Source organism: Neopelma chrysocephalum, unplaced genomic scaffold (assembly GCF_003984885.1).
Source record: "Neopelma chrysocephalum unplaced genomic scaffold, ASM398488v2 Primary Assembly neopelma1_61c, whole genome shotgun sequence".
Classification (NCBI taxonomy): domain Eukaryota; kingdom Metazoa; phylum Chordata; class Aves; order Passeriformes; family Pipridae; genus Neopelma; species Neopelma chrysocephalum.
The window spans coordinates 940,683-965,312 of record NW_020897718.1 but is presented as its reverse complement, the minus strand read 5'-3'; positions in this window follow the sequence as shown (position 1 = coordinate 965,312).

Sequence of the window (24,630 nt, the reverse complement as noted above, 5' to 3'; positions counted from 1 at the left end):
AGCTCTGTTTGTTTAGTAACCCCTACATAAGGGAATCCATCACATAGCCTCCTTTATTAATGCTGGCAATCATCTGCAACCAGCTGTTGCCCAGCTGTCGGAGCTGGTATTGCATGGGAATCCCTGCACAGAGAGCCACATCTCCTCATACTCATAGACTTGGGATCCAAAAGAGACTTAAGGAAGAGCCTGGGAGGATATGGCAGCAGCCTGCTTACTGGCACAGGCAGATGCAGTGGACCTTAGCTCCTACTCAGACAGCAAACTGCAACTTAGCTGCACCCCAGGCTGGCTGTGTCCCCACAGCATCCAGTGTCAACACACATCCCGTGTCAATGCTCACCCTTGGCAGGACCAAAGCACTTCTGTCTGAGTAGCTTCTGCATGGTCACCAGCTCTCAGCCCGAGCAAAGAGTAGCTGTCTCCAAAGCACTGCATGCTGCTGTGTTCAGATGGGGGCCAAAGCCCACATTCGGGTGTTCAGGCCAAAAGAGATTTGCACCTCATACATAAAGAAAGCTGTGAAACTGAGTCTCAGTTCTTCCCTAATCCAAACTATTTGCATCTGGCCAGTCGTAGCTTCCAGAAGGTCATCCAGTCTCACTCCAAAGACATCAAGAAACAAAGAAGATGCTATTACCCACAAGAGAGTGCTCCAGTGAAGAGTTGCCTTCACCATTGAAAAATTCTGCTTTTATCCTGATTTGAGCATGAGCTAAGTGTGCCTAATTTGGCATGAGCTAAGCAGCAGGCAAACCTTACATGAGTTGTGTTCACACCTAACACAGTTGGCAAGAGCTTCAGTCTTGAAGTAACTGCTGTATAAACCTACATGGGAGCAGACGGGGAGGACTTTTGTTCCATAAAAGATAAATAAGCCCCATCCATAAAATGTGCTGTGAGCAAGGACATCATCTAGAACCTCACAGGCAGATGGGGAGGGTATTCCTAATTCATGCCAGCAGTCATCTTAGCCACATGCCATTGTTCAAACAATCAAGGTTTCCTCTAAAACAGAAAACAAAGGAGCACAGAGGTCCTTCAAGCGAAGGCTCCCAAAAGCAGCCTCACATCACAAAAATCTCCAGCTAATGCATGGGCTTAGGAGTCACTGGGTAACTTAGCTATAAAGAGCCTTCTTGAAGGGGTAGCACAAAGCTAGCCATGGGAGCACAGAGACAAACTGGAGGAGGCATGAGGCAGCTGTGTGGATCCTGCCAACCATCCTTCCCACTTCCTCCACAGGGAGCAGCAGAGAATGCTGCAGCATGCTGGCCTGTGGTGAGGATTACTGCGGAAATCCTCAGTGCATGCCCCATGTAGCTGGTCCACTCACTGATACAACCCTCTGCACAGACAAGGCCATACTTACACAATAAGTAGTCGTCTTGCTCCTGACCACTTGCACAGCCAGTCCCTGAAACTCCCCTGGTTTCTTTCTCGCACCCCTCAATTCACATGACACAACATCTCTGTGTTTTTGAGTGTGCTTGGGGTGATTCATAGGCACATGGACAATGGCTTGTTTTAGTGAGAGGCCAGGGAGGAGCTCTACCTGCCATGACAGAGATACTGATGCTTTCTGAAACATTTCCAAGAAGGAAAACCCTTCCCCTTGCCAAGGGTAATGTCATGTTGGCCATGCTGCTGCAAGGTTAGCAGTGACTGACGTGTAGAGTCCATTCCCAGGATGTGGGAGCTATTCACTTCCCTTCACCTGTCACAGTCCCAGGGATGGGAATGTGTCCCGTAGCAGATGAGACCCAGGGTGAAAAAGCCCAGATGTATTGCTTCTGGAAGTGAATGGGATGCTGCTCTATATTGAACTTCTATTATATTTGAATTTCTGTATAGTGGAAGGGACGACAAATTTGCAAGCAATGCAGGTAACTTTGAAAGAAAAGCAGAATGCATCCTTTCAACACCAGACACAGAAGAGGTAGACAGCTATTTGTCACCTACAGAACTATTGTACTGGATCCTACCACCAAGGCCATCAGTCCCAGTTCCTACAACTACGCTCTGATCCAGAGATCACAAGGACATTCACCTCCATCCCCTCCATCGCTCACATCATGAAATATGTCATTGTTCTCCGCAGTTCACAGGAACATCTCCTGGTGGCCAATGGAAGCAGACTATGCCATGCACTACAGGTTAAAAAATTGTTCCTACCAGTCTAATTTGGATAGAAATACTTTCCTGACCCCAAATCTGGCATTTCCTTAAGGCTGGAATGCATGCATTAGACATGTCAGGCAGGCCTTGGAGAAGTTTCTGTGGGCCACTAAAGTCACCACGGCACCCCACCACATCTTATATCAAGCTGTGGCCAGTGACTTATGCACCAGGGCAAAAAAAACCCCCAACTTTTGAATGTTTTTTCAGCATTTTTTTCATGCAAATCAAAAGGGGAAAAAAAGTTTGCTAGTGGGTTTATATGAGCAATCTGAGATAGAGACTTATTTATCAGAATTATGTATATTCATCCAGAGTAATTATTGCACTGCATCAAACTGAACTGAGATCACTTTTCATGTCCCTTTTGGCAATATCACCAACTGGAACATCCAAAACTCAATATTGTGAGCTTAATTCCTCCAGTCCAGAACCCTGTTATTCTGATACCTGATCCCCTCCATAAATTCAGCAATCCTGCCAATGAATTATGCAGCTGTCCTAAGTCTTATGCATCAGCTGCTACCCCCATGTAAGACCAAGATCATGAGGAATGGGAAGAGGGACAAAAAATAAGACAGTCTGCTTTTTCCCTAACTAGAGAATGTCTCATAGCACATCCCAGAAAAAGGGCCGGAGCTCCCCAAAGCGCCTGTGCCCTTCTAGTTAAGATGCAGAATAGCCATGAGGAAGGGCAAGAGACTCATACACTTGATATGAATCTTGTATTAAGATTGTTTGTTGAACTTGGAGTATTTGAAGATCCTGGTCCTTGAGATTTCTACAGACCATCATTTTTTGCTGTTTTTTTTTTTTCCCGTTTATTTAACCCACAGATGTAACTGGTGCTGGAAGCACTGACAGGACATGACTCAGAAATAGATACGAGCATATCACTCAACATATACACAAGTAAATTCCCACGGATTTGATGCTGATGATGGCTGCATTGCACTGGATGTAACAGGTACTTGTACAAAACGTCCTCAGGGCCCTCTGAGCTCATGTAAATGATCCCTTCTCGGACACCCTGGGGCGTTCTACCAAGATGGGAAACAGCTATACTTATTCAGGCATTGGCCTGTGACAGAGGACTCAACACCACAAGTCAAAGAATCATAGAATCATTTAGGTTGGAAAAGACCTTTAAGATCACCAAGTCCAACCATTAACCCAGCACTGTCCAACTGCTTTCTGCTAACAAAAGCGAGGAAGCTGATGGAAGATGGTGTGTTTTGGAGCGTGAGGTGAGATCATACACTAGCTGGCCCTGCACCAGGAAGTCAAGCCCAGCCTCATCTATGATGGCTTTGCTGATCTTTATCTGCTAGAAAAGTGATTAATCTATTCACAGATGGATCTGGTGGGGAACTTGCAAGAGGTGAAATCTCAGAGAAGGGGAGAGGAGAGGTGGATGAAGAATTTTTTGGCCCTGATGGATAAGGGCCTTCCTGAAGCTCAGACAGAAAGTGACCAAGACTGTGAGCTCTGCAGGAGAACAGGGGAAAACTGGAAGTCAGCGAGGAAAAGCAAAGTTCCTTTATGCTCCTTTGGGACGCTTCTTGGAGATGATTACCATCATGCTATGTCCAGCTACTGAAAGAGGCAGATCCTAAATTACAACAGAAAACAGAAGTTCTGGGAGTTCCGAAACAAAGGCCTAAAGCAGGACAAACATTGCCACAAAGACATATGAGCAGCACTGAAGATGCTGACCCTGCTACAAAGCTGTGCAGAGGAGCACCAAGTCATTAGGCCATTTCTACATGTGAGTATCATTCCTTCTTGAATTCTGATTGCCAAGGTCAGAGCTCCAGAGAGAAACAGAACTTCCAAAAACCAACATACAAGTGTGTTAGAAAAAGCATGAAGCAAACATTTGACTGGAACACATAACACCTCCATTGAAAATTTCAGAGAACTCCAATGTCCTTCATGACAAGAATCAGTTAAATTTTACATTCTTGCAACAAAGGTATTTCCATTTACTGACCAGGAAACTGAAGCACCAGGAGATTTCAACCAACGTTTCTAAATGTGAAAGCCTTAAATCAGATGTCTAAAAAAGCTTGCAGACATGTTGGAAATGGTCTTGGTCTTTCCAAGGTTCCTCACGACCCCACTGTTGCTAACTGAATAATTGCCAGCTGACCTACTTTAGCATCCATAACCACAAACCTTTCCATAAAGGTGACAATTACTATTATTATGTCTGATAAGAGGGCCCAATTTAACTACTCCATTCTTCTAATAAACTCCAAGGCTCCCAATGCCATTTCCATCTGATAAAACAGAGGAGAAGGTTGTCAAATAATTTGCTTAAAATTTCTCAAAGTTTTCACAGTTACCTCTTGCGTAGATTTTTTTTTTCCAATCTGAAGGCAGCAGACTCATGCGTGACTATGTGGGGCCATTTGATCCTATCACTTTCAAACAAACACCCCCCCTGGAAATCAGGTGCTAACAAGTCCAAGCAAGAAAAATCTGTGTTCCAAAACCATGGATGACTGAAGTAGAGATCTGTATTAACATGTCCTTTCCAGGTCAAAAGAGAATTCATTGCTTTTTATTGTAAGTCCACTTTATCCAGACTTCTGGTTTGGATCACTGCATCGGATGTTTGAACAAATTTCCCCACTGCTCCTCTTATGGTAGGACAGCAAGGAGCTTATGTGACAGGGTTGATACTATTTTGTAAGATAAAAGCACACAACATTTTGAACATCAAAAAAAGTGACCCTTCATCACTTACAATGCAAGTAGGAATTCCTGTCCATGAAAATACTAATCTTAACACTTTCCCAGTCTGTGTTAAATTAGTAGCATTCATACGCAGCACTTCAGGCCATTTACGAGGGGCATTTCCTGCAATCAAAAACATATGTCCCGTAAATGGCCCATTTCTAAGTTTGCTTTCCTAGAGCAGCTGGCCATTCCTGAGAATACAAAGGAGAATATATAAGCAAGTGTAGTGTTTGCTGATACCCCAATCTGGCTGGGAAATAGAAATCCCTTCCAGCAGGAAAGAAAACAATAGTAGCTGACTTCCTTTTTAAAGAAAATACTAGACTGAAAAATAAAAAATGCTGTTTTTACAAGAGTTACACAAAAATGGTGCTTTATTGGCTTCCTAGCTGTCCATCTGGTAGGGATATGTTAGCTTTCTGGTGCAGTTTAGCTGTCAAAAACTTAGTGGGGTGACTTCCCATCTTCCAGCCTTCTTGCATCTCTGACTGCTCAGCTGCATCTCTGATTTCTGGACCCGAGGGGAAGGTTGGGTGTCTGAAAGCTGCACAGAAGGGCAATTTCTGTTAGTCTGCCTACAACACTCTAGGTAGTTTTATTTTTCTCCTTGCAAAAGAAGAGCCAAGCTTTTTTGCATCAGATTGATTTTCCCAATGGAAATCTGCAATTTTGACAGAAACTGCTGAGTTAGTGAAAAGGGCATTTTCCATTGGAGAATTATTCTGATGGAAAATTTCCCAACTAGCTTTATTAATACCCTTGACATAGTTTTGTCATTCCTTCTATCTGTGTATCAGTGTCTGGCCACTGAACCAAATTTCCCGCCAGGGCTTTCATAGTTATTATTCCCAGAGGGTCATCATGTAATTCTTGGAGTACAGTAGACCTGAGATTTATTACAGTAACTGCTCTGCTGCCACACGTTAGGCAACCTGGACATGTATTTCAGTCCTCTCTTTCCAGCCAAGAAGGCTCAAAGATGCTGCGTGCTAAGCCCATCCTCTCATCCTTTCATCAGATGCCTCAGTTGACTTGGCTTGTTCTCAGTTTCATAATGTGTCAAGGTACGTGTCACTCTTCAGGTGCCTGTGGTACCAGTCACTCCATATTCCTACCACACCACCAGAGCAGGGAGTAGCCCAGAAAACCTCCTTGTCTCTAACCAGGCTGTTACTGCTAACACTGAAGCCAGTGTTCGACATTTGCAACCAGAGTAAATTGTTTCCTCTTGAGATAAGCTGCGGTTAAACCGCTGACCTCCCAAGACGACACATGGGTCTGTTCTCTGGGTGTAAGCACAGCGCTGTAAATGGATGCCAGTGATCCCCAAGTGCAGGTCTTTTGAGTATTTTACCCTGATGGCTGGCTTTCAGCATCAGTGTTTCAGGCCCATGGTGAAGTGCTGCAAGCTAATTTTACAAGCAGAGTTTCGTTTTCTGTTAATGCAAAGTTGTTTGCTTCATCTGGAGCCTTGGCACATCGTGTGGATCAACATTACTTCTGTCCTTTGTGCACTGGTCTATTTAGGGAGTGTAATAGTGTCGATGTATTGGGCAAGACCCCTTGGTAATAACTGCCTATCCCCAGAAAGGAAGATAATTGTGACATATCTTGTAGTTGAGGTGCCTTGAGGATAGTCTCATGCATTACTGGTGATTTATGAATATCATCTACAAGACCTACAGCATATGGCTGAGCCTCTGGAAAATTCACTTTTCCCTCATTTGCTGTCCAGCCATTCTTGAGAGCCTCACCAGTACCTCTGCAGACATCCTTCATCATCATTTCCATTAATCCTTGCCTACATTGCTCTGAAAGTTAAAAATGTTTTGCAATAGCTGGTCCGTGACCCTCCATCAGAACAAAGGTGTGGAAACTATCCTAATGCTGGCCTGTTATACTGGAGCACAACCTTATGTGTGTTATTCGCAAGGGGTTTTTTCCATTAGCTAGATTCCCACATGGCTGATAGGTTTTGCTTGGTCAAATCTAGGCAAAGGATACCCACCTTTGTTCACAGCAACTAGGGGACCACCACAGAATGGAAAGCCTTCTCTTTCCTCCTTGCTGACACCACATCCTTTCTCAGTAACCCATGAGAGGATCCCAGGTCCTGACGGCGTTGCCATTCTGCCTCTACACTGGTTGTTATGCAGACTGGTTCTCAGGAGCACAGTGGAAATAAAAGCGTGTTTCTGTTTCAACAAAGCTTCCTGTCATGAATGTTTTCAGTTTTGATACTCTCCTGAAGGACTTTCACTCCAAAGGGGTGACTGTCCCCCAAAGGGGGAACAATGAAAGTTTTGTTTCAGGCTGTTTGATGCTGTTGCAACTCCCTGTCTTCTGAAGTAGCTGTATCCTTTGACACAGCAGTTCCTAGAGCACATTTTAAGGGCAAATCAGACTCAGTTAATAACAGTTTTTGTATTGCTTCATTTTACATACCACACACTAACCGCTCCCTTGACACAGTATTTAAACTCTCTCCAAACTGGCAATACGCTAGTAATTTCCTTAAACCCCCCCCCATATTTAGAAATTGTTTAATTTTTCTTTTTTTTTTTATTTTTGATTGAATTTTTCAGGATCTTAAATGCATTGTCATCACAACTGCCTTTATGAAGAGAGGATTTGGGAAAACTTCCACCATTTTGGCAAGAATTTCCCCCCCTGGTTTAACAGAAGCCACTATTCTGTGGTTTCCTCTTTATCTTTTTAGTAGCCACTGTATTCCTGGATTATAATCCCACTCTGGTCACCATTTTGCGTTTTTCTTTCCTTCTTAGACATAACACGAAGAGCCACACAGTCATGGATCAGTGCTTACTGAGTATACACAGCAGTCTCTCCCACTACAACTTGGCCATGAGCATGGAGCAAATGTTGCTTTCTCCTTCAACACTTTAGCCTGTCTTCTTAACCATTTATTTGCTTCCTGGAGGCTGTTTAGTTCAGGGATGTAAAGAACGGTTTTGATTATACGTCCTTCCAGAATATCAGTGAACTGATCTCGGGCACCTGGTGATCTCCATGTCAGGTGCTGCTCTCATACCAGTGAATCCTCACTGGGTGGAGTTCAAACACCCAGGCTGTTGTATGTACGTGGTCAGCGGTGTCGAGGCCTCACCACAGCACACAAATAGCTCACACCGCTGCCAACGTCTCTGCTCACAGCTTCAGGCCTTTGACCTCTTTTCTTCTCTCTTTGCCATAAGGGACAATGTGATGCCTTTGCTTTCTGGTTCGCAGTCCCTACTTTGCTGATAGAGAAATGGGAGTAAGGAGACCAGCACCATGCAGCAGTCAGGGGGACTCAGCCTTCCTATAAGCCACTGCGAATGCAGCAGTCAGCTGACAGGATGGTTATGAGTGAGTCCCCTGTAATCCCTCCCCATGCCATGGGGGATCTCTCCCGGCACCACATGAGAGGGGCAGAGGTGCCTCATGATGCTTGCTAACTCTGCAAGCACTGTCTCTGCTCATGGCCAAGCAAGCAAATGTCTTCTCGGCTTTATCAATGGTGGAGGGCACAGTAGGGAGCAGAGAAAAGGGGCCCATGTATGTTGGGGGAAGGAGGGATCTGGAGGGATAGCCCATCAATACACAGGGACAATCCAGGCCCCCAAGTAGGGAAAGGCATTTTTCAGGCCTCCCTTCTAGCACTGCAGTATATTCTGGCAGAGATGTGGAAATTCACCTGGGGTGTTACATCATTGGGGCCTGGCATAAAAAGCTGAAAAGAGGCTTTACCAGGCACCCAAGCACTGACTGCAGGCACAAGAGCATGATTGGAAAGGTATCTGAGATGGCAGTGAGTCACAGGTACAGAGTCACATCAGAAAGGGGATACCAGCTTGTCCCCTCCCAGTCCAGTTTCAGAAGGAGTTGCTGCTCCTGCTAGTGGCATTTTCCCTGCAAACTTGGCAGTGCTTGGTGATGCCTGGGATTAGCTTCCCCTGAGGGGGAAGGGAAAGCCAGGTGATACTTGGGGTTTGTGCCAGCCTGATCCTCATTCAGAAAGAAGACCTGGCTTTTTCCAGGCTCTGCTTCTTTCTCTTGCCTTCATGGGAACCAAATCTCCCAGTGGGGACAGGCTGGGAAGGCAGAGGGAGAGACAGAAAAGCCCATGGAATCTACTGCTGTTGGCAGTTATGCTGCCAGACCGGTCCAATGCTACAGCAGTGAGGGGCATTGCAGAATCCCCCTGCTGCAGAGAGAAAAGGGAGTACCGTGACTGGTTATTTGGTGGAGCTCATTCCTTCCTCCCTGACATACTCCTGCTTCCCCTGCCTTGCTCAGGCACCACGCACATGCCAGACCTCACAACAGCTGTAAACTGTCACTGCTTGTACAGAAAACAACAGGCTAGCAACTCCTCTCTGTTTTCCTTTAGGTTAAATATGACAAATGCCAAAGAAAAGATGAAAAATTACTTCAGCCTGGACTCCAGGATGGACAATAGTGAAAGTCAGGCCATGGGCAGTTTTAAAGCAATTATCTTACATTTTACTGTCTTGTAAAGTGTTGGTGTCCTGCCTCAGGAGAGGAGTATTGCCACCAGGCTAAGCATCAGCTCTGCAGAGTGCAAGGCAACCTATTTAACACAGCATGGAGCTCAAAGTCATTATTTCACATGCAAAGAGGAAGCTGTTCAGGAGCACCTGAAGGAGAGAGGCTGCAAAGAAGAACTGTGCTGTCACAGGCATCAGGAGGCTGCAGGAGAGGGTCAGAGCTGGGGTCCAGGGCTGCATGAGCCAGGGCTGAAGGGCAGGAGTGTAGAAAGAGGCTTTGGGCTGGACAAGTTGCAGATAGGAATGGAGAGCACAAGCTGAGCTGCATGGGTGACATTTCCACAGTTGCTGCCTGCAATACACGTGGATCGTGCCTCTGCCCTTGGTCTAGTCACTCTTAACAAGCCATAGTTTGTTTGTTTGTTTGAAGCAATTTCAAACCCAAGAGTAAAGCCAGAGTTGCCCAGAGCAGTGCTACTGTCCACACACTGGCTGACCTCACGCATGTATATGTCAGGGAGGTATATCCACCATACAGTAATGACCCAGGACATGCAGCTTTAAACTCCAGCTCTAGGTGTTGCATCAGGTTATGTAAAGTTCAGTTGCATCATGCACTGTTGCACAATGCAGCCTGACGGCAGCATGCCAAACCTCGCTTCATTCATCGATCAGGTCTCGTTGGCCACAGCAAGCTGGTCAGGAGAGAGGTGTCTGCTCCTCAGGGTACCCCAGTGTGGGAAAGCCACTCCCAACTTGCCACACCCTCTCAAAATGTGCAGGGGGAGCTGCCACCCAGTTCTCTGTGGTATTTGGCACAACGGCAGCACAAGAGCCCAGTGAGTGAGCAAGGCATGAGCTGCCCAGGTGGCCTCCTCTTGACCAGAGCTGAGACCATGTCTTCTTGGAGAGACTCTCTGCCCTGCAGGAAGCTCTGCCAGGCAAAATGTGACATTTCAGAGCCTAGCACTCACCTCACCATGGTGTCCCTGTGTGGCACCTCTTGCAGGTGGTCTTAGCCAGCCCAGCCCAGCACTGAACCCACTGATGTAGCTGATGCACCACACATCGCGCCCAGCATCTGCAGAAAGCATCTGCAGATCGGCTAGGGATTAGGCACTGCACCAGTACTTCTCTGCTCAAGCAATTCAAGCCATGGACTAATGGGAAAGATGGTAAGCGGCCCTCTGAGGGCCAAGGGTGATGAGAAAGCAGTTGTAATTCAGAGACCACCAGGAGCATACCTGAAGCTCGGAGGATGTTTGTGTTCTTCTTCAGAGAGCCCCTAGTCGCCACCCCCACCAGGCGCCTGTGCAACACCCCTCCCTGGATGTGCTGGGCCACCCATGGTGGCAGGCTCAGCAATGTTCAGCAGATTCTGCTATTTCACACTGCTATTGTGTGAAATGCTGCCTTCTTGCCAAACGGCGCCCCTCCTCTGCTAAAAGCGCAATCCCGCGATGACCCACTCCAGGGTGCGGCATTGCAAGCAGTGGCCCATCCACCAGGATGAACTGGATGAAAGCCCTTCAGCATGGGAGGATCTCTCCTGGGAGGGGCAGGGGGGGACCTACCTCTGCAGCGAGGTCCTCTGTCCCCCTCCAGTGGCAGAGACCTTCAGGAACCAGCTACCAGGTTTCACTTACCCAGCTCACCCATCTCAAGTTCTACATAGGAGAACGAATGTGTTTGGGGCCATCAGGCAGTGCCATACATCATAGCCATGGTGGGCTCCAAAGCCACCAAGGCTTTGTACCAAGGAAGCCTTCTGCAAGGAATGTGCCCTGGCAAGACATCCAGTAGTCTGCAGGATACTTCAGCCAACTACAACCTGATCCTCTACAGACCATACCTTCAGCACAGGCATACAGAGCTTCATGGCTCCTATATTCACTTAAGAAAAATAGAGGTTTTAAGCTCTGTTTCTTCTCTGCCCAAGATACCATTGCTAGAAAAGGAGGAAGGAAAGCCCCAGTGTCCCTGTATACAAAACTACACATTTGATCTTGCATTTGCCATGCCTACAATTTCCTTATGGAGCTGTAATTGAGCAGGGACATGGACCTGGTTGACTGCAAACCTACCTGCCTTAACAGTACATGTCCCTCCACGGGGGAACGTCCCAGGTCTTGTGGAAGACCCCAAAAGAGCCCAGAACAACAGGGATCCACCCAGATTACGTCATGAACATGCTCAGGAGATTTTCCTAGAGCAGCTGTTGGTACGGGGATGATGCAGCACAAGCAGACATGAACCCGTCCCCTCCAGAACAGATCACCTTCAGGTAGCAGGAACATCCTCCAGGCTGGGCATGAATTTGGCAGAGGAGGGATGAAGGTGAGAGGTCTGGGAAGATAAAGAAGCCTGACAGGCTGGCACATCTAGTGCAATGACAGGAAGAAAACATATCCACACCCTCATGACTGATTTTACCACCAAGATATCATACATTACCTGCAGCAGGAGCTGGGGAAAAGAGTTGCAACCAAGCCACAGCCCAAGTCTCCAGCAGCTAATTGCTCTGCCCAGGAAGGTATTCAGCAGCCAAAAGCTGGCTTTGTTGGGTTTGCTCAGGCTGTTGAGTAGGAGGAGGCTTTAATACCATTCAGTCGTAAACTGTTTAAGATGTGAGGGCAGGCTGAGCTGGACAAGGGCATGGAGAATTTGTTGGACCTACTGTGACCTCTACTGGCTTAGTCTAAAACTGGTGTAGTGGTTGGCATTGTCTTGCCAGTGTGGTGGGAGCTGGTCCCTCTGCTGTAGGGCTCCCTGGAGCTCCCACACTGCAGTCCCTAGGGATCCCTGCCTACAGCGCTATCTTTGCTCTCACTCCCAATGTAAATGTAATGCAACACCCTTGACTGCTCTGGAAAGAAAATTGCTGTCTAATGCTCACAACAACATCCTTCTGCAGTTCCTAGGCATGCCAGGTTTAAGCTGTCATCTCCTCAGAAAGCTGTATGGGCTCAAGGAGTACCACACTGAGACAGGAGACTTTCATGGGGCAGAGGGCCCTGCTCCCATTCGGGCTGGTGATTCAGGAGCTCCCACCGCAGGCCTTCCCCATCCTGCTACTAATAGTGTGGCCACTATTAGGCCTATGCTGTGGAAGGGACCCTCTTGGGGGGAGTGCAAATGAAGCCCTGAACAACTGTGACCATGAGAGGCCATTACAAGTGCCTGCTTGGGTCTCCTATGGATGAGCCTTGGAAAGGATACCCCGATGAGGTGAGTAGGACAGCTCATCTTCTTCAGAGCTGCTATCTCAGGATCTGAGTCTTGATCCATTTTTCTCCAAAAACAAAGCTGGTTTAAAAGTCTCCTGCCTTTCCCAAGCCTGGCTGCTTGTTCCTGAATCCATGCTGCAATGTTCTGCCTTCTCAGGGGCATGTTGATGACATTTTTTCCTTGGCAGTAAAGCTGCTTATGAAGCTCCTACCCCAGCCTTGTGTTCCTGACCCTGCACAACAACTTGTCCTTCCTCTTGTTCCTCACCCCCTGTGGTGCCACATGACCACAAAGAGAGCTCATTCACTGAAATGGTTTGGGTTTAAAAAAAAAGAAAGCTTCTAAAATTAAAGCAAGTTTTTGCCCCTTTGTAACCCTCTCCATGATCCAGCTTGTAGATGACAGCAATAGCAAAATGAAAGGCACAATCAGCCTCAGTGCAGGGGACAGAATCCTCTGCTCATCTTTGCTGCCAGGCAAACTGCAGCACTGAACTGTGCCCTTGGGGTTTGTGGTCCCCAGAAGAAATTGTTGCGTTGCTTCTCTTTAGATCAGGGTTTTGATATTTTCTATGCAGGCAAAGAGCAGGAAGCTTTCTTTTTTAAAGGAAATCTGAGCTTTCAGTTTAATCCTGGTTTTTAGGAGTGCCCGGATCTTAATCCAAGCCTGGAGTTTGGACTGTTTTAAATAGATGTTGTGTGACATTTCAGAGCTAGTTGCATTTAATTGGTGACCTAGAGTCTGTTCCCACTGCTTTCTATGAAGTTTTAGGCTATAGTTTGATGAAAAACACTAAAATACATTCACCCACAAACCCCTCTCCAGCCTTTACATATAAAAAGAAATATGGAGGGAGAGGGAAAGGCAAAATCATTAACAAACCAGTAGGGTGCTGAACCTTACTTTGAAAATAAAAACCAGAGACTTATTGGTGGTGACACATTAAAGCATCACAAGTTACTCCCATAACAGATACCACAGAACTAGTTTTGATCGGATGTTTGTGCTTTTCCCTATGCAAGCTACCATCTCTACAGCAACACAAATGTTTCTTGTAGCAGAATTTTTCCAGTAGTTTCATGTTTTAAGCACAATGCCTCCTGCAGCACTAAACAAGACTGAATGCTCATATAGCTTCAACAGGTTTTGCAGTCACCTGACCTCTCTTGTAATCCAAATACTCTTCATCACAGCTAGCACACCTTCCTCTAGGCTGTTTGTTCCTGCTAAACACAGGACAGATTCTCATCAATGCTGCAATATGTACTGAACAAACATTGTATCGTGAACTAAAAATAAAATCTGGTGAAATAAAACACTGAGACATTTCAAACTCCCTAGAAGACGTTCCTGGGTTACAGGGATGTCTCTTGAAAAGCCAAGACACGAAGACAAACAACACAACACATCCTTATCAGACAACCTTTGTCCCAACTCATCAGACTACTTCTCTCCTATATGATAGATAGTATGGACTTGTGGACTTGACCTAACTGTGATGCTTTAGTAAGAGCCTAGCCTTTCTTTAGCAAAGGGGATTGTCCACACAGACAAGGGGAAGTGATTGCTACACCTCCAGATAGCTGACAGTGTCACAGAAGAAAATATTGACAGCAGTGAATAAGCGATGGTGAAAACCTCAAGGCAGGAGCCTTCATTATTACCCTTACTAATGCATTTTGGTTACAAAACCATCTAGAAGATTCCAAAACCATCCTAAAGATCCCATTTTTAGGCCTAGTGTGCAAGGCTGACATACATTTGCCAAAAGCTGAGGTCTGTTCCAAGCAACACATGAACTGAGACAGGCAAACGAATGAAGAGCACAGAGAGGGGGAAGGTAATGATAGAGGGAATTCCCGGATACATGCTTTGCCCCACCACAGGAGCAGATGAATTCTCCAGGTCAAGTCAGTGTTGATCAGAAAGAAAACTTGTATCCCTGAGAGAGTTATGATGTTTGTGACTGTGAGAAAAACTATCCTGCAATATCAGTCTTGACCTCATTGAAGCAAAGCCCTGTGAGTCCAAGAGGCAGGGTGGAGTGAAGGCAGATAACTTAAGGAAAGAGAGACACAAACACTCCCAAAACAAGAGGCTCAATAACAAGCGAAGAGTGACTGAGCAGGAAGGCACTTGCGGGCTCTGCCATGGGCTGCAGGCTGAATCCCCAAAGCTGGAAAGTTCCTTTCAGTATCCACATAAATATTTCTGTAAGTTATTTTTAAGTGTGTGTTTTGAAACTGAAGTATATTTAGACTAGTTAAATGAAAATGTGGTTTATAGAAGGCTGCTTCTTTAGAAATTTCCCACACTGGGGAGTCTGCTCGGCTGTGCTTGGTCCATGCCAGGGCTGCCCAGTCCTGTGGGCAGCTTGGCAGGCTGGCACCGTGCAGGCAGCAGCAGCAGTGCAGGGCAGAAGCAGGGGCACATCTCTCATCAGGGCCAAGACAGCCATGTACCAGCCCCCTTGTTGGCACAGGAAGGCTGGCAGGCCATGCAATGCTTCCATGTTTTTTTTTGATCCTGGACTGCAGGAGTGGGGTAAGATGTGGTGCAGCACATGAGAGAGGGGAAGGGCTGAGGAGGAAATCCTGGATCTAGGGAAAGCAAGCTTTCTCCTTCCTGTGAGCCATGGCCGAGTGACTTTCCCAGGGCACAGCAGGGGTCACGACAATAGTCTCTTCCCAATGTAGCGCAAATCTGGGGTACTCATCACGTGTGGTCTGATCCCAGAGCACTTGCCACAGAATCAGGATGTTGTTTTGGCCAGGCTCCAGCCTGGCTTGAGCAGCCAGCACCCTTTCGCAGAAGTCAGGGATCAAAAATGTTCATGAGATGGACACACAGTCCCTCTGCCTGGTCAGTGGAGATTGGCTGCCTAGGACCACAGCATGCCATGTTCTAGGTCTCTGCCTCCCTGAAGGAGTTTCAATGGGCTACAAACTTATCATTATTTATGTTCACGTAAAATAATACTGGGAGTGACATCATGTAGAAAAATGCTTTTTCTTCCACTTTTTGCTTGCATTATCTGTCCCTCTCATGAGCAGAATTATTACAAGCTTTCCCATGGATTTCAGCTGGCTGGGTTGATTTAGGAAAAACCTTTTGAAGTTTCTGCACTCCTGCCTGCACAGTTGGATGGCTTTTCAGGGGAGTTCTGGGAAGTGCACATACAACAAAACCTCTTTCCAGGACTCTGATTTTCTTTTCCAACTTTTATAGATAGTCCAGCTGGCACAGTAGCAACACGTATGCTATAGTTTAAAATCTGACCTATTTCCTTTAATCCATGCTATCCATGGGAGCTCTCAGAGGGCTCAGAAACTGTGCACAGCCTTACCAGGTCACTTGCAATACAGGCTTTAAGGTAAAAGTTTCATCCAAAAGTAAAAACATCCTTTGATGGATATGAAATTAACCAAAAATAGGGGGCAGAGGAGACTCTGAGCTTAAGCAACAGCAAATGTGTTATGATTCCTTTTTCTTCTGCAGATAAATGAAAGCTAAACTCTCTGAGATGCAGCCTTCATCACCTGTGAGAGCTCCTTCCATGGGAATTCCAGAAAACAGAACTAGAGATGTATCTGGTAAATACAAATACAAGATTAACAGCAACTGACCCAAGGGCAGGACCCCAATCAAACTGCTGAAATTAAATACAAAGCTTACAGTAAGTCCCAGACTGCCTGTTTGTTGCACTGGATATCCCCAATGCTTAAGGGGCAGCATTCCCCAGTTGGTAGGCTAACATCTGTACAAAGGCTGCTTAGGGGGATGGCAAGACTGCCAAAGTGTGTATTAAATCCCAAATAAAAGCAATATTGCTTCTTTCTGCCCCTCTCCCAATACTATCCTTAGAGGTCCAGAAGTCACCTCTCTGAACACCATTTCTCTTCCCAAAGTCATCAGCCAAGCATTTTGATGTTCCTTTTATTTTTCCCTGGTACACATACACAAGGGCTTCGTTTGTTTTTTTTTTTTCCCAAGTGAAGGCTTACTCTGTGCAATAGGAAAAGGCTGAGAAAAAGAAGATTGAGAAACCCACTTCTAGGCACTCTTTTCTCAGTATAAGCAGAGGTTTTTATAAACCATATTCATGGTCTGTTTGGAGTCTGTTCTCTTCCTACAATGATAGGTGCCATTTAAAAAGAGGAGCAGACCTGCTCTCCTTCTAGTTGAAGCCAATGACAACATTTCTTATCCTAAATCACCCTCATCTTTTCCTTCTCTCATTATACAAGTGCTTTTCCCAGGCTCCCAGCCTTTCTCAACAGCAGCTCCCCAGCCCCCTCTGTTTCTTTTTTACCAGAGCTGAAGACTATATTCCCTTCCCATGAGAAAATGCCATTATAATATTTGCTGATTTTCCTTTTTTTTTTCCCCTTCCACCCCACTCCTGTTTTTGTTTCTTTTTGACCCCAGTGACACACTGGGAAGAGCTCTCTCCACAGCCATGCCCACTGATACTAAGCCTCCTGGGCCAAGCAGCTACAGCTGATTTAAAACATAGCCCTGCGAACAAACGGTTTGACCATTCCTTTGCGATGCACCTTCCCCCAGCTAGGTTTGCTTCTCCAGACCTCAGGGTCCAGATGTTCCCTTGACCGTCTCACACTTCCTTCAGAGCAGAGATAACACTGTCCCAGGGAAGAAACCTCCGGGCCTCATTAGCAATGCTGAAAATGCATTTTGGATGCAGTCTACATCACAAAGTATCCCGACAGCAATGACATACTTGTCTCCTTGCTTCAATCAGGCCACTCAAGGAGAATATCGAGTGTACCAACAGCACATTTGCCAAGAACAGCTATGAAAATTTAAGAGATGGGCACTGCCTGCCCTGTGAAAAAATTCCTCTTCCTACTCTGTGCAGGGAAACATTTACAGGCTCTCTGGAGTTTTGTTCTGCTTGTTTTTAGGCAATGGGAATTTCACTTCTGTTTCCAGGATTCACATGCAGTCAAAGGTGTTTTCCAAAACAAAACCATTACAACCTGTAAAAAGATGGGCCCAAAGGGCATTCTGGCTGCACAAAAGTAGAAATATTATAATAATAGTAATAATTTGAATAATGAGAGAGTTCAGGATGAGACAGCTGAACAGAAAGAAAGATGAGTTCTGGAAAGCTGTATAGCCCCTGATGCTGCTGCAGAGCCGATTCTGCCTTTGGACTCCCAGTGTCAGGAGAAAACCACCCTGAATACAGGACACAGCACAACATCGCTGTAGAGGTCCATATACCTGTACCTGTTCAACATCACCATTTGGCTGCAGTGAAGGGGAACCCCAATATTCTCATGCATGGCTAGACCCTGCAGAGGTGGTGAGCCTGTGGGACCAGCTGGGCACCCGGCACACAGTTTTCCCCACCTCCCTCTTTTTCAAAGGGTCCTTTCTTATCATCTCCCCCGCCCCCCACCCCCACCCCCCGCCCAACCTCCCCATTTCCACATGTTACTGGCATTCAAGGCAAATATTTCTCCCAGCCCCTTCAGTCTGATGTGTCCCCCCCGGCTTTTAGGAGGCCCCTTTATCAGGCAAGATCACGGCGAGCCAGGCAAACATTACCTCAGGGGTACCGTGAATCAGGGCTGGGGGCGTGAATAGGCCCCACACATTCTCTCCAGCCTCTTCCCTTTCCTATAGCAACCAAGTTGGGAGCAGGCAGGTCACACAGCCCCTCCGTTGTGTGGAGAGCCCTGCTGGGGCGGGGGGGGCAGCCATTTGGTGGTAGCGGGTCGCAGGGGGACGGGGTTGGGAACAGGGGTCCCCAGGGCAGCACTCAGCCCTGTGCAAATATGGCAGGGGGTGCCCCGGCTTCCTGTTTGGGGCCTGGCCAGTGGCTGCATCTGGCTCTCTCTTCCCTGTTAACCAAAGTCATCTTTTCTGGTGTGAAAGGGAAGCTGCTCAGCTCCATCCCAGTATTTTCTGCCCCTCAGAAAGGGGAAAGGAAAGCAGCATAACAAAACCCTGTCTGTGTCAGCCACAGATCCCAAAGGAGAGCACCAGGCAAAAGGGGATGAACTAACAATAGGAGCCTGGCAGATCTTTCCACCAGCAGAAGTCCCTCCAGCGGTCTTAGAAAGGGACCATCTGTCAGCAGAGCCAAGCCCCGCACACCGGGCAGGGCAGGAGCCACTGCTCAGGAGGGTGTCTCCAAGGCAGCATCCCAAACCAAGGAATTGTGCTTGCCTCTCTACACCAAGTCCCAGGTATCCCTGACAGGTTCTTCTGGGGAAGTTCCTGGTGAGACCCTCAGCCTTGACATACTGCAGCACCAAGGTGGGGGATATCTTGCTGTGCCACCAGGATTTGGTATGGCATTGCCCCGGGGCTGGCATCAGCTGTACCTCTCAAGGCATAATGTGGACCTCGTTTCAGTAGTCCACTCATCCTTCACCAGAGATGAATGCCAGCTCCCTCATGGCACCCAGAAGGCTTTCCACAGCCATGTGCACACACCCTCTTGCTTCTATCCCTACCACAGGGCTCTGTACAGTTTCTTCCCAGGGGAATTTGCAGTACACAGATCATGCAGCGTTTAGCTAAAGACACCAAAGGGCCATCCATCCTTTAGCTTTTGACCTCCCACAGGTCACATCCCTCTTGGCAGGCTTCCTGCTGTGAGTGTGTGGAGGAGGGTCTAAACACAGCTGCACAAAAGCACCAGCTTTTACCTGGCCCCACTTCTGGGTGCCCTCAGGGACAGCAGGCAAGGCACACACTGGCATCAGCTGAGTGACCAGGGACAGCACCGATCAACAGCCTGGGAATGGGAGACGATCCACATTTTCACAGGGGAAAAGGAAGAGGATGCCATTTTGGTTCTGTGAAACTTTCCCTTCCGAAATATTTATGATCCGATGTGACAGGGAGAGTCATGGGCAAAACTCTACATGCAAAAGCAGCCTCCCTGTGGCTCCACACATAAGGAACAAGCACAGCTGTGCTGAGTCAAAGTGAGCATCCATCTAGCCAGGCACTACGACTCCAACACTGGCGATAGATGCCTGAGGGAGAAGAACAGGCCAACAGTGATATTGCCTCTGCATGCTCTCCCAGGAAGCTCAGGGCTTCCTGAGACAGAGGCTGTCTTCATATCTAATGATCCTTGAGGGTCTTTTACTCCTTGAGTCTGACTAATCATCTTCAGGAGTCACAGATTTTTTGCACCCACTGATGCTTACCCAAGGGCTGTGTGAAGGACTAACCCCTTTTGCTTTTGCACTGTACATGATACTGCCTTCCCCTGGCATCTCAAATAAACAAAAAAAAAAACATTAAATGGGTCATTTTCCCTTTTGGAAGCATAATGGTGTCTGGGATGCCAGAGCAGATTCTTTGACCCCACACTTCTGGTAGATGCTGGATACACCCACAATGGGATGCCCAGGCAAGTGAGCTCAGTCCAGTGTATTTTCCATCATGCCCAGGTGTGGTGGGGCTTGCTGCCTTTCCATGCCAAAGCCACAGCTCCTGGTGTTGATCCTGTGCTTAGCTGTATGGGACAGCTCCTGCCTCTGCCAGTGAGACCCTTCCAGGAACTCCTGCAGCATACAGTGGTGTAGTGGGTTAACCTTGGCTGGATGTCAAGTGCCCACCAAGCTGCTCTATCACTCCCCTTCCCAGCCAGAGAGAGGAGAGAGAATAAGATGGAAAATGACTCGTAGGATAAGATAAGAAAGTTTATGTGCGCACAAGTGAAGAGGAAAATAACAAGGTTTATTCTCTAATTCCCATCAGCAAGCGATGTCCAGTCATGTCCTGGGAAGCAGGGCTTCAGCACGTGTAGAGGTTACTCAGCAGACAAATACAGTAAACAATGAATGGCCCCCTTTCCTCCTCTTTTCTTTAGCTTTTATATCTGAGCTGACATCATATGGTATGGAATATCCCTTTGGTCAGTTTGGGTCAGCTGGCCTTGCTGTGTCCCCTTGCAGGATCTTGCCCTCAACTGGGGAAGGAATGTTACAGCGCTGACGCTGTGTCAGTGCTGCTCAGTAGTAGCCAAAACACCGCTGTGTTATCAACACCTTCCTAGTTACCAATGTAAGGCACAGCACTGTGGGGTCTGCACAGGGAAATGAACTCCATCTCAGCCAGACCCAATACAAATGGCATCACAAATTCAGTCACATTTTTCTCACTTTTATGCTGCTCTCCTAGTTTATATTCTGCAGCCCTCCCCCAGGAGCCATTTCAGCCACTGTCATGCCATACCTCTCACTGAGGATGGACATGGATGGGTGCAGCCCCTTCCCTGGGCTCAGCTTAACCATCAGAGAGCTCCCAAGCTGTCCCAGAGCTCTCAAGTCTAAAACCAAAGATATTGAATAAGAACTTTGTCTTCCAGGAGAGAAAGTAGGATAGGTTGTAGAGGTGTAGACATGAAAGGGACCCTGCTTAAGCATCACCAGAACTATCTGAAGGGATATTAGTCTAAGCCCCTCTGAAAACACCACAGGAAGGATCTGCCTTAGGTTGCTTGCCCCAGTGTTAACTAGTCTGATAGAAAACTTTTCCTAATATCATACCTCAAATATTCATGGACACTTATGCGTGCTAAGCTTCATACCAGTTGGAGCTTTTCCAGGACCTGTGGTTTTACTCCTAAGTATAGACAGAAACTGTCAATTTGAGTTCTCATGTGTTTCCAAAATGAGTGTGTTGTGGTTATTTTACTAACGTTTTTTTATGTCACAGTAGCAGCCACGAGGCACTATGAATTGTACAGATGGCAAGGGAAGAACGGTCTTCCCAAAATCTTACATGATTCATGGTGAATTAGGACATTGACAAAAGGTGGGTAGCACAGAGCAGTGGGACAGGAAAGTGATAGTGATGGTGACTAATATCCTGAAAGCCAGGAGCCGTTTTGGCTCTCCTACCCACGCCAGAGACCCTCCATCACTCTTGTGGTTTCACAGTCATATATTCCACTTTCTAAAAAAGCTTTCACTCTCCCCCAAAGGCTTATGCAAGGCCCACCCAAACAACGGAATAAACTCACTGACCAAAGAAAAACTGATTGCACCCAAAGTGCTGACACACGCATCGCACGACCCAGCCGGGAGCCAAGCATGAGTGTTTTCCTCCGCTCTTGGCTCTTGGGAATGTCACAGCTCAGCAAGAGGATGGAAATAACTATTCAAGAGAAGTGCATTTTTAAGTGGATAGCGCCCCTTCAACAAGTTGCTACGTCCTTTGCTGAAAGATAACTAGGTATATCCCAGGATATTTTGGGTTGTAGGTAAAACATCTATGCCTTCTGATGGCTCAAGGGTAGGGAAATCCCTCCTTGACCTGGCTTCCTCTTGCTCTGTGACAAGAAATCATTCTCCATCCCATCCATACCCATTCCCATCACGTGTCAAGGCTTGCACTCCCCATGCAATGGAGAAAACCAGCCCATTTGATCATGCACTAAAGACATTGCTGGTCATATCACAAGGAGAGGCTTGGGGACGGCAAAGAGCAAGCTGTTGGCTGCAGGAACAGTTTGCAGAGTTTGTGACCTGCTCCTCACAGACCTCTAAGGGCTTCAGAAAAGAGGGGATATAATAAGGAACAGGTCCTGTGCCAGAGAATTTGGTCTGGCAGACTTTGGGCTGGGAACTGTAATTCCAGCTCCACGGGATGACATGATGAGGTAAGGCAGTGCCACGTGCATGGTGAGCTACCAGATGTTACACCAAGTGTGAGACACAAGTTGGCCTGGTAATACCCTCCAACATCACCTCGACCCACTCCAGAGCTGGGCACTGCCTCAGCCTGGGATGATTGCCCCCTGCATCCCAGCTTGGACTACATGGGACCCCGGGGAAGGGTTTGTGCTGGTTCCCAACCCCCAGCAAGGCTGGAAATCAGCACCAAGAGTGGCTAACCACCACCATGCCATAGACAGCCACAGTACACAGAGCCACCCACATTCCTTCTCCCTGACTCCAGGGAAGAAAACCAGGCACTGCCTGGCAATTGACTGCTTTATTTGGGTTTAGGATATTGGCCAAGTTGGTGGATTCAGTGCACTGGCCATGCAGCAGGCCATGCTGGCTGCATTCACAGTGCAGCAGGGAGAACGTGCTGCTAATAGGTCCCCCGCCTCAGCCACAGAGGGCTCTTGCCACTCTCTTTCCATCAAAAAACCCTACCCTTGAGGAAGAAGCCTGGTGGGGAAGGCAACTCCCAGCACTGGCCAAGAGGATCTGGTGGCAGGCTCCTTGACTCCACAAAGGTCAAAGACTCAACAAGGGAAATTATCAGAGTCCTAAACAGTCAGATGACTCTATCCTAACACAGAGGTGGTACCAGTCACAACTTTTGCCCTGAGCCACACAGAATCTTTGTTGTTCTCAGCCTTTGCCTCTTCACCAAGTATTGCCATGGAGGAGAAAAAATTAATTTGGGATTAAAGCATTGGGCTCAGGACTCCCTTCTCTGCAGGCAGCATGCCTCAGTCCCTCCTCCAGGAGCCATGGCTGGCAGGTCCCTGCCCCCTTTTCCTGGGGTGATGGAAAAAGAAATCCCATCTGCTGAGGGCTGTGTAGGCATCAGCCCCCATGCTTCCTGATGAGAAGCAGGTGAACACGTAGCTTGTGCGTCATATTTGCAGTTTATTTAAAATCAAAGACAGGCAGGAGAATAGCAGGGATGCGTTGGCTAAGGGCCACTTATCCTGCCACCCCCATGCATGCAAAGTGTCCATTTGAGGCATTTGTGCCTCTCCAGGGACACATCCTCTGCACCCGGACTGTGGGCAGAACTCTCTCTCTCCAGCTATCTCCTGCCCCTCAGTCCTGCAATTGTCTGTGAATGAAAAGGAGTTATTCTTGCTACTTCTTTTAAAACCCAGTTCCCAGAAAAGCCACTTCTACCTAAAAAAAAAATATATAATCTATGTTAACAGGAGCCTTCAGCAAGGCACCCACCTTTGTCTTCCTGCTTCATTGCCACCCACCCAAATCAGCAAGAGCAGTGGGTGGCATTTACAGAATATGTCCCTGCTGAGAAGCAAAAGCACTAGGAAGGTGGCCCCGCTACCAGAGTGGGAAATTCAGTGGTTTGAGAGCACTTGGCCTCAAATCGAAGTGGTTTATTTCTGGTAACTCAGCCACAGCAGCTTCCAGTAATGCTCATAAAGCTCCTTTCCGCTCGGGAGGCAGTGACTTCCAAGGGCCATCTCAGCTAGCATTTTAGTCTGGCTTCCCTCAAAGTGTGCTGGTGGTAGACTGAAGTCAATGAGGGAGCTGAGGCTGCCCAAGATCCCATGTGGGGGACACTGGAGATTTCCTAACAGAACCCACAAGGCACTTTTACACCAAGAGTATTGACGAGCCAACCTCATATGGTTTGGCCAGCATCCATGTGTTTGGAGAACAAGGGAGCAGGATGGCTTATGAAGACTGCCTGTTCCTGGCATTCCTCAGATCTGCCTTATCCAGTCAGGAACTCCCAAAGACCTGTTCTGGACAGGTTGCTCACATCACCTCACTCCCATCAAGCCCAAGGCAGAGCAGTCTTTGCTGGGAACAGCTGTGGTTTCTCCTTACATCTGCTCTAGACCTAATGATGTCTTGGAACTGCACTGTTCCATGGGGAAGCTGGGATGTTGTCTGAAAGACATCTCATAGGGAAGCTGCAGGAACAAAACAACAGCACATCAAAGCCCAGCCTTGCCCAGAGCTGTTGTACATCCAGATCTAGAGACTCCATGCAGTAAAAATGCCACCAGAGCTGTACCAAAGTGAAGTGAAGCTTCACTTTGGTAAAGTGAAGAAGTGGTCCAGCCAGCTACCACAAACCATTCTCTTGCCATGCCACACCCCATCACTGATTGCTAGCCTACTTGTTGACAAACAGAAACATGAGGTCTCATCTATCATGGTGTCCTGCCTCTCTGCCCCAGTGGAAAACAGTAGCAGGGTCACTGTGAGAACATCAGCTTCAGCAAAGCATCACCTCT